Source organism: Helianthus annuus, chromosome 4, assembly GCF_002127325.2.
Source record: "Helianthus annuus cultivar XRQ/B chromosome 4, HanXRQr2.0-SUNRISE, whole genome shotgun sequence".
Lineage (NCBI taxonomy): Eukaryota > Viridiplantae > Streptophyta > Magnoliopsida > Asterales > Asteraceae > Helianthus > Helianthus annuus.
The window spans coordinates 39,452,061-39,463,866 of record NC_035436.2 but is presented as its reverse complement, the minus strand read 5'-3'; positions in this window follow the sequence as shown (position 1 = coordinate 39,463,866).

Genomic DNA, 11,806 nt, shown 5'->3' with positions numbered 1-11,806 from the left:
CTCATTATTACAATTATGCCACCCTGCCTTTTGTATAGTTATCACTAATATAACAACTCATTTTCTTCTGTTTCTCGCTACGGCTCGGATTGACGAAGGCTATAGACATGAATGTACTAACACTAATTACATGGAACCCATACAAGTTTATAAATAAAATCCTCAAATACTAATGAAAACACCATCATCAGTTTAAATGAAAACCAACATGTTCAGCGGAAGCATTAACGAAACCATGGTTTAAATATTCTCAAAACAAATGTACGAAAATCAATGAACCAATATGTATATCCAATCAGTGCGACCCATGACCACTCCAGCTACTTCAGACAGTAAGTTCCAAATCCAAGTAATCTAACGACCTGTGAGCATGCAACAAGTGTATCTGACAACGCTGGTGAGTTCATAGTTTTACGAAAACGTTAATTACCAAGTGATTAGTTAATCCCCTTAATTTAATTCCGAAAGTAATGTTGAAAACAATGTTGATAATACCACAATACAAGACGGCTTCTGATTATTTTGCCCTTTCTCCAATGCTCCTATCAAAGCATTGGTCATGACTAGGTCATTAGTTCAACACCCGTCCTCCCAGGAACGGGGTGAGGTTGCCAAATCTAAGTAGCGCTACTAACTAATACCATGTTACCTCCCAGGTAACCAAACAACACGAAGGGACTTTAAAGGTGATAGGAAGAGTATATTATCCAACATTCCCGTTTTTACCCAAAAGACTTATCCTTCCCCGGGATACCCACTGACTGTCCCAACCACCGGGACGCATGCTCAAGAGAGATGAACTCACCTTTGGTTTGCTCGGTAGATTTAGCTACACGTTTATCAACAGTGGTCAACCAAGCCCTACCGTGGTTACTAGAGTTAGTCAATTTCATGCACGCGTAAAACATGTTTTCTTTGCATATATACCACAGATTACAAAGCAAGTTCATAAGTGGGGTCTAACAATGCAAATTCATAGCACTCAATAACAAAAGTGGTTCAGTTTACATTTAAATACACTCGTTAATTGTAACAAGTAATTTAACAAATCATTTTCATGTTGTTATTCAACAAATATCTGAGTCATACTCGTAATTAATCCAAACAGTCCAACCAGGCATTCGCTGTTGGGCTACTTCCTAACTGAACCCAATCCCTTTGATTCCCACTGTATAATGCATGTGGCCCAACTATTCTAAATATTCACTATATGCTATCCAAACAACAACATACGGCCCAATTCAGTATTTATCCCATAAATCATGTATGCAGCCCACTAATAAAAATAACTCAATTCATTTGTGTGACATTAACCAGTGAGTGGTCCATGTTCACTTTGTGGCTACCCATGAGTGTGACCCAATGAAAGGTGTGTGTGTGTGTCCGCTTCATCTTTGCAAATAAAAATTCAACAACAAACTCTATGCTTTCCTAAACCCTAATGACCGACAGTATCCAAGTCGATTGCATAACCCTTTCATATTATATGAGTCCTCACATAAGCAAGCAGGGCCGGCTCTTGGGACATTGAAATCAAGCAGCCGCTTGAGGCCACCATTATTCCAAGGCCTCTGAATTTGAAATTACATTTTATGGATAATTTGTTTTGGGCTTGGGCTGATGTGTATTAAAGAAACTAAATGAGAGGGAATAATAATAGAAAAAATGTGAGGGTTATGTTTGCTTTTAGGCTCAGAAGTCAAAGCTAGGTTATCTGTTTAATCGATTACTTTTATTATTCATCATTATACCAACTTTTGTTACTTGATTATATTTTAGATTAGTCACTTGATTATTCAGTTAGTTGATTTTTTTTTTGAAAACAATCGTTTAGGCCCAATCGTGAGACCATCGACTTATGCACTAAATTTGCTAACCGTTTACATCATAATGGTAACCATAATTTTATTAAATGGTTGAAACATGATTCAATTGATTTTGTTCAAAGGCTTGTTTACTTTATTCAAAAAGGGTCCATAATTTTATTTCACATTAGGCCACTAAAAACGTTAAGCCGGCCCTGTAAGCAAGATCACGGATAATTACCTCTAATAGTTTTCTAAAGCAACATCACAGTTTGTCATCATAAACTATAGCAAATAATTTTAGAGTTATTGTTTACCATTACTACTTAACGTGTCCCTAGATCACTTATTGATATCATCGTTCCGTCAATCATACAAAAATCATGCTTGATCACAATTAATTCTGCGCTGCTAAGTATTAATCAGATTATTATCCTAATAACACTTTGATAACAATTTGAAACCAAACATATCAAATCATTCATCCCATGATCCGCAATTAATATTCATGGTCTCATGTAACCTAGTAATCTATATTCTTGAATTATAAAAACACCCACTAACCTGATGATAAGCTACAAGTACACAATAGCCGAGGAGGGTGGGGGTCTCGATATAGGGGCTGTCGTCAAAGATGGAGAATTAGGGTTGCTATAGTTTATTATACTTGTGTGCCATGCAATTATATAAAGAACACACACACAAAACCGTATGTGTGTGTGCGCTCAAACCAAAGAACTGACTCACTAACATCTCTTTCACATTATAATTTATTGAATCAGTATATCGGATCTTTATTTAAATCGAATTGACCAAGCACAATTATGATTTAAGATCTTGACACCCAAACACACGTCTAACAGGATGTTATAACACTAACTCATGGATTTCCCTTTTCATAAGCCCTAACATATTGATCACCCCTTATCCATGTATCATTGATTAATACTAGCATGTTATGATAAATCTGTTTATGTTGTAACAAGCATCCATAACACTTAATCAACCAGGAATCGTACTTGTTCACATATAATCAAAACAATCACAATATTAAACAAGCATAAGGTAATACTAACCAAAAGAATCTGGGGAATATGGTGATGGTGATCACGACTGGGAAGGGTTTCCTGCCGCACGTTGTTTGAGGGAAGTAGGGTTGAAATAGGTGTTGTGTTATCAAGTTACGTAGTTATGTATATGTATAAATAATCTAAGTTCAATAGCCGCCCCCCAAACCATGTTCCACTTGGGCTCTATCCGGCCCAAACAAGATGCTCATCCAGTTACACGTGCTCGGGTTTGGGGCGATTACATGGTAGTCGAAGTGGGCCCAAGCCCACCTAATTGGGTTGTCATAATTGTAGGTGGATAGTTGTCACATTTGGCCGATTTTAAACTAACTAGATTCTATTAGGCTACGAGGGCTTAGGGTGCGGCTCACTCGAACAAGTAACATTATGGTGTGGCCCAAAACGATTGCAGCCCAAAAACATAATTGCACAGTTACAAAATCATACGAGCACAGAACGTAAAACACTTGAAATAGAAATAACGAGGAGTTAAGATCACGAGGTTTAAACGTTACAAACTTTGAAAGTTCGGGTTGTCACATGTGACGTACCAGGATCCAAGTCACCAATCATGTTGAACTCATAACAATTATTCCAAATAATACTTTCATTTATTGTTGATAGAAGTGTTACAAAACATTACTTAACGTTCAGAGGAAGCATAATATATTAATTAAGAAATTCATAAACCAAGTGTGTGAAAGCCATTAAGTTCGTCTCGCGTTTCCATGTGTCTCTACCCATGACCACTCCAGCCTCCCAGACAGCAAGTTCCATTTCATATGCACCTAAAGGCCTGCAAGGCATGTAACAACAAATCAACAACAAAGTTGAGCGAGTTCACAGTTGAGCATTCGTTTTAAAGTTGTTCAAAAAACCATGAGTTCATTTGTAAACCATAAGTTAACCAGTTTTCCCCAAACCATATCATAGTTAGTGGGGGCTTCCCCATGTGAACCACTAGACCGTTACCATATCGATAACTGACGAAAGTAAGTTGTGCCCTAAGTCAATGCCTATCATCATTGACTGAGTGCACAGATCCATTAGTACATGCTCGTCCTACCGGCACGGTGTGAGGCTTGTCAACCTTAATAGCGCTATCAACTAATGACCCGCTCGCCATTGGCCCAGCGATTAAGTCGATATATGTGACACCTGTGTCACCGCGACCATCAAACAAATACCAAGCCGATGAAATATTGTATTTCATACTTGGAATCTTGTACAAATATGTGTATGTTTTGCACATATCAATTATTGTTCAATTTCAAACTCTACATTGCTTTCTAGAGCATTATACGCAAACTGGTGCGTAAACGTACTCAGTTTAATGCGACAAATACTCCGGAACATCAACATATACTCAACATACCTTAAATAACCTTTACATAACTTAGAAATAAGTTTTGAAGGCTTGGGTATAGCAAAAACAAGTTAATTCGCTTACAGGGACTAAACTTGACAAACTGTGAAAGTATGCCAATTTGAACTGTAACGAACATTCCGGAACATGTTCATAAGTTAAACATACCCTAAATATCCTCTACATAGCTTAGAAATAGGCTTTGAGGTGTTTGGTATGCTAAAACAAACTTTTGGATCATTCAGGGACTAAAAGTGTCAAAAAGTGCACAAGTTTGCACTTTCGCGCATAACTTACGTTCTCAATACATCCGGACATCCAAAAATTTATGTAAGCATCCCTATATTATGCCTTAGTGTTGGGCATGAGAAAAATCCATTCGTCGCGTCATTTGGATCGTCTTTCGCGCTTATGCGCATTCCGTCGTAATTAAGCGAACATCGCAATCGTACGGCCAAACGAACCGACATCCGGAATATTTTTGAGCATATTTCAAGTCCCCTACACTTTAACTTCATCTTAGAGCCTTGAAATGAGGTTAACGGGGCTTAAAAGTGCCAAAAATGGGCCAAATTACGTGTTTCTGAAGTGCAGGGACCAAAATTGAAAATTCTGGTCTGGGAACCTTAGGCGGGGCGCGTAAGGATTTACCAAATCCTTACGCGGGGCGCGTGAACATGTCTGACAGAAAGATTTTGCATTTAATGCAAAATCTGGCCTTTCGAACGATCAAAGGGCAATGCCTTTTCACCCAAATGAAGGGCCAAGGGTCAGATTCAGTGTATTTAATTCAGGGACACGTGTACGCACGAGATCAAGGCACGATATTCGATAAAACGATCCTAACGGTTCCACCTTTCCTATAAATACCCCCCCCCATTTGAGTTAAAACCCACAAAATCAGACCTAAAGCTCTAAGTTGAAACCATTGTTTCATACCTGAGCTATTTGGTCTTGATTAGCACTCGAGGACCCTCCGTAAGTCTTCTTTCGCTCTTTCATTCGCTTTTCGAGTCCGAAAGTCAACGTTTTGTTGACTTTCTGCATTGACCAGCCTATGGTCGATGCGAAGTTCATGGAACTTCATAATGTGAGCGTGATCACGATGGTTATGGTCCGTAGTAACCATACCTACTGATCACCACGTTATCTAGGCTCAGTGACGAGTCGTAGTTTCGGCCAAAATGTGCATTCTTGCATGTTTTGTAACCAAACTACTCGTGGGCATCAAGGCCGTTTGTTTTGATGTCAAACCTGTTTCTAAACTTAGTTAAGCATGTTCTAACATGCTTAGCTCGTCACTTTTAGTTTAGTACTTATATAGGGTCGTAAGGTAAGCGATCTAAACCATCGCTTATACTTTCGAACCCGACCCATTTGGTCGGTCATTAGGACCTGACCAAACACATTAGGTGACCATAGCTATAACCTTCCGAGGTTATACCTTGTGGTCACGATGTTAGGCGTTCCAGACGCGTTCTACGCGAACGACGCGTAAGGTGGCATAAGCTACCTAAACGGGTCGTGATGGACCGTAAGCACTTAGGTTAAGTTCCATTTTAGTATGTAGGCTTTGTTAAACCATATTACACGAGTCTCGATACTCGTTTGGTTTTCGAACCCGCGTACTGTCCGATCCTTCCGATTTGGTCCGGTATATTAACATAGCTACCTATTAGGTGCCGTTTGATATCCCGTGATCTTTAGCATTATCTGGTTATTATACAAGAACTCCAAAGCAATCTCAGGTGAGTACATTGAACCCCATCTTTTACATGTTTTCGAGGAGTCAATGTGAGTACATTGAACCCCTCTTTTACTGTTTTCCAAACTGTTTTGGGGTGAAACACATGTGCCTACTTGCTACTTTCATGCTTTCCGGTTTTCACATCATATACTGCTATGTTCGATAGTACATATATAGTACATGATTTCATTGTGTTTATGCTATGTATGCCCATTGTGTGCGTACTTAGTACATTGCTTTACATTTCATGCTACGTACGCCCATTGTGTGCATACGTAGTACATTGTTTCACATTACATTACTGTTGCATATGCTCATCCAGCATATGAACACATTACACTACATTTTGAACCGTTGTACTCTACAATACATTTCATGCTACGTACGCCCATTGTGTGCATACGTAGTACATTGTTTCACATTGCATTACTGTTGCATATGCTCATCCAGCATATGAACACATTACACTACATTTTGAACCGTTGTACTCTATAATACATTTCATGCTACGTACGCCCATTGTGTGCATACGTAGTACATTGTTTCACATTGCATTTCTGTTGCATATGCTCATCCAGCATATGAACACATTATACTACATTTTGAACCGTTGTAACCATTTGACTATACATAAACATTTCTACCGTTGTTAAACATTTCATCTTGATGGTTTGGTTTGAGTAAGTGATTTAAGTAACGAGGTATGTGTAATATGATACAAGCATGGTGGATACGCCGCTGGTACTTCCTATATATAAGTGTTTGTATGGTATTACATATCGTAGCGTTATTTGAATCATTTCAATTTGAGACATAGAACATTTTATACAAATAACACGCTTTTCACAAGACATTGATTTACAAACAACAAATCTTATACAAACTCTTTTTACATGGTTATTCAGTTAACCATGCATTGTTCTCTTATTTATACATATCATTTGATCTTACCGTTTTTCAAATGATTTACAAGACAAAGCAAAATACGAGGTTCATGACTAAACATTTTCTCAAACTCAAGTCATGAATTCCGTTTTCACAAAACCAATGTATCTCACAGGCATTTTTATGCTGACGTACCTATTTTCACATGTGTTTTCAGGAGATGATGCATAGGACTTATCAAGACATACTTAGGCGGACCTGTGCCTTAGTGACTTAAAACGAGACAAGAACTAGTTAATTCATGTTATGTACACTTTGATTCTTGTTCAGACAATGTAAACTTTCATGTTTGATTTATAAAACGAAACTTCAATTGCCATGGATTTGAAACAATTGATTCTGTTACAACACTCCCCGACGTTTCCGCCACGTTTTGTATGTTCTACGTGGTCGGGGTGTGACAGAAAAGATGGTATCAGAGCCAATGGTTATAGGGAATTAGGTTATTAGTAATGCTTTGACCTAGTCTATAACCTTCCTAGGAACCTAACGCGAGTTTACTTGCGTTTAGTCACAAAACAATACCGTCACCTATCCTTAGGCGACGACCACAACGAGAACATAAATTTCAAAACCGCCTTGAAAGCTAATCATCTGTTCTAGGATGATTGATTACTAGGTTTTGAACCCTCTATTGTAAGGTTTTGAACCCTTTGTTATAAGGTTTTGAACCCCTTTGAATTTTCAAAACTCCCGTCAAAGTTTTGGGTCCTAAATAGTGTGAACACGTGCGAACTGGAAGGGTGAATGCCTGTACCCTGGGTTTTCTGTCTAAGGTTAGAGTGTTCGTACAAATCCGCATAATCGGACCAGTCACTCTTACCTGGGAACTCTTGGGGTGAGTGTCCACTTATAGGCGAGCATGTCTTCGCGATACACTATGAGGATCTATTTGCTTTGATTCAGCCCTGGTGTTGTTTGTTTGCTTCATGATTCAAACAAGTGACCATCAACCGTGATTATGGTCAGTGATTGTAACATCCTATTCTTACCCAATACCATTTTATTTGTTTCCTTTCATGTTTTCCTCTTTTAGAATGCCTCCTCGACGCGAACACCAGATAGCAACTGCCGAGCTGGCAGAAATTATTGCGCAGCAGATGGCTGCTCAATTCCCAAATCTCTTTGCTCAATGGAACCAAGCCAACAACAACAACAATGGTACATGCAATTTCAAGAACTTTAACTCGGCTAAACCACTCAAGTTTAGTGGTTCTGAGGGAGCAACTGGGCTACTCCAATGGTTCGAGAGCATCGAGAATACCTTTCGCCACGTGCAGTGTCCGGAAAATCGCAAGGTCGAGTTTTCTTCGAGTGTGTTTCAGAAGAGGGCTCTTACATGGTGGAACGGGGTAATGAGAGACCGTGGTGCAGATGTTGCTCTAGCACAAACATGGGCTGAACTGAGAGCACTTATGATGAGAGAGTTTTGTCCTCGTCATGAACAACGAGCGTTGGAGAAGGAGTTTGATGATTTGAAACAAGATAGTGGCGAACACAGGGCATATACTGATAGGTTTGAGGAATTGAGTCTACTTTGCCCGACTATGGTCGCCCCACTCGACAAGGCTATCGAAAGGTACATCGACGGCCTGCCTGACTCGGTACAAGACATTGTCACTGGTAGCAACCCTACCACACTCCGTCAGGCCATTGAGCTATCTGCAACCTTGACTGAATCGCAGATCAGAAAGCATAAACTTTTTCGAAAAGGTGACAAGAAATCAGCCGGGGAATCGAACCCAATCGAGGAATCAAAGACCATGGATGAACAGACCGAATCTCCTAAGAAGTCAAGGAAGCGAAAGGCTTCTCAGAACTTCGCCGTGGTCGCTCACAATGGTCAAGCCGTCCCCAACCAACCAGCTCAACCCCCTGCTAGAAAACCATACAATGGAACTGCACCCTTGTGCAACCAATGTAGCCTCCATCATCACGCCAATGTACAGTGCCGCAAATGCCAAACTTGTGGACTCATAGGCCATACAACAAGAATCTGCCCAGCTGCAGCTGCACCAAACCAAGCTGGCAACAATCCCGCTCAAGGTCGTTTCCTACCAGGTTCTTGTTTCAACTGTGGCGAGATGGGTCATTTCCGAAGAAATTGCCCAAAGCTTGCTAATGCAAATCCAGCACAAGGATGATCACCCGACTGACTAGAAGACAACATCGTTTAGAAATAATCATATGTATTAAGTTTCTTTTGTTGTCAAGATCCAAGGAACAGTTGATATCTTTGTTTATAAATAAATCTTTCATTTACATTGCAATGTATTTCGATGGTTGCATGTATAAACGACATATCCCTTGCAATACCGACAATCAAGGAACCGTATTCCTTGAAGAACAAACTACCCCCAAAATTCTCCTATTCTATAATCGCTTGCGTCTTCCACGGAATTCCTAAGTACCCGTTTATTCTAAGGAAACGAAGTACAAGGCGTAGGTTACAACACAAGACGAATACCCAAGGTACCACTATAAATCCTTAATAGGGTACCTAGGAATTTCCCGTAAGTCTTTAATTGTTGTATACCTTCATTCGAATGTGGTGATTCCTTGTAATCAAAAATCGAATTTTGGGAGATCTTTCTACCTTCTCAGGTAGATTCCAGTGAACATTGAGATCCGTCGACAGGTTTCCATATCCGTATTCAATCGATAACAAGTTAATAACAAATTATGATCAAATTAAACAATTATGTGACTATGTGCTTATGTGTTTCCTTATGTATTGTTGTGTGATCCAAAGTATGTTATCCAAATCTTCGTAGAATCTTACATATCCGTGTACAAGAGATTCATAGTAGGATGCCCAAAGGTATTACTTAAAATCCTCAATGGACTTCTATGTTATAGTTAAGTCCCTCGGATTATAAAGTACTACTTCATAATTAGACCCCTTGAGTGGTCTAGCTAAACAGATTCATCCAAAAATCTGGTTAGGGATATCATATGATGATATAGCTGAAAGGACTCCTTGGTGGCCTAACCAAGAGGATCCCCTGTCGATCTAATTAAAAGGAACCGATGGAAGTCTAGTCACCCTCGTCACAAGTTTGATATCCTTCCCCAAAACATTACAAAACAAACTGTGCGGACTGTGCAAGGGATTACGTAATTATGGATGCATACATAATTATGGAATTTAGTGCACAGAAATCACAGCAAGTTCTGTCATGTGTCTAGAGTTAACCCTATTCATTTCCAATTCTGATGAAGCATCCGTTGAGGAAAAATGAACTAGCTATTCATTTTTCACTTCTGAAGAATATCCGTTGAGGAAATGAATATCCGTTTATCCTTCATTTCCAAATCTGAAGAATACCCGTCGAGGAAAATGACTCCGTTAGCTCATTTTCGTTTCTGAAGATTTATCCGTTGAGGAAATGAATATCCGTTGTGTAATCCTTCATTTCCAACTCTGAGGAAGCAACCGTTGAAGATGACTCCGTTAGCTCATTTTCGTTTCTGAAGATTTATCCGTTGAGGAAATGAATATCCGTTGTGTAATCCTTCATTTCCAACTCTGAGGAAGCAACCGTTGAAGATGACTCCGTTAGTTCATTTTCGTTTCTGAAGATTATCCGTAGAGGAAATGAATATCCGTTGTGTAATCCTTCATTTCCAACTCTGAGGAAGCAACCGTTGAAGATGACTCCGTTAGTTCATTTTCGTTTCTGAAGATTATCCGTAGAGGAAATGAATATCCGTTGTGTAATCCTTCATTTCCAACTCTGAGGAAGCAACCGTTGAAGATGACTCCGTTAGTTCATTTTCGTTTCTGAAGATTATCCGTTGAGGAAATGAATATCCGTTGTGTAATCCTTCATTTCCAACTCTGAGGAAGCAACCGTTGAAGGTGACTCCGTTAGTTCATTTTCGTTTCTGAAGATTATCCGTTGAGGAAATGAATATCCGTTGTGTAATACTTCATTTCCAACTCTGAGGAAGCAACCGTTGAAGATGACCCCGTTTGTTCATTTTCGTTTCTGAAGATTATCCGTTGAGGAAATGAATATCCGTTGTGTAATCCTTCATTTCCAATTCTGATGAAGCAACCATTGAAAATGACCCGTCTGTTCATTTTCGTTTCGGAAGAATGACCGTTAAGGAAATGACAAGATATTGCCTTACATATCATTGGTGGTTATTTGGCAAATTCACAAATAGACTCCTACGAATAAATTTCGGGACGAAATTTCCTAAAGTAGGGGAGACTGTGACACCTGTGTCACCGCGACCATCAAACAAATACCAAGCCGATGAAATATTGTATTTCATACTTGGAATCTTGTACAAATATGTGTATGTTTTGCACATATCAATTATTGTTCAATTTCAAACTCTACATTGCTTTCTAGAGCATTATACGCAAACTGGTGCGTAAACGTACTCAGTTTAATGCGACAAATACTCCGGAACATCAACATATACTCAACATACCTTAAATAACCTTTACATAACTTAGAAATAAGTTTTGAAGGCTTGGGTATAGCAAAAACAAGTTAATTCGCTTACAGGGACTAAACTTGACAAACTGTGAAAGTATGCCAATTTGAACTGTAACGAACATTCCGGAACATGTTCATAAGTTAAACATACCCTAAATATCCTCTACATAGCTTAGAAATAGGCTTTGAGGTGTTTGGTATGCTAAAACAAACTTTTGGATCATTCAGGGACTAAAAGTGTCAAAAAGTGCACAAGTTTGCACTTTCGCGCATAACTTACGTTCTGAATACATCCGGACATCCAAAAATTTATGTAAGCATCCCTATATTATGCCTTAGTGTTGGGCATGAGAAAAATCCATTCGTCGCGTCATTTGGATCGTCTTTCGCGCTTATGCGCATTCCGTCGTAATTAAGCG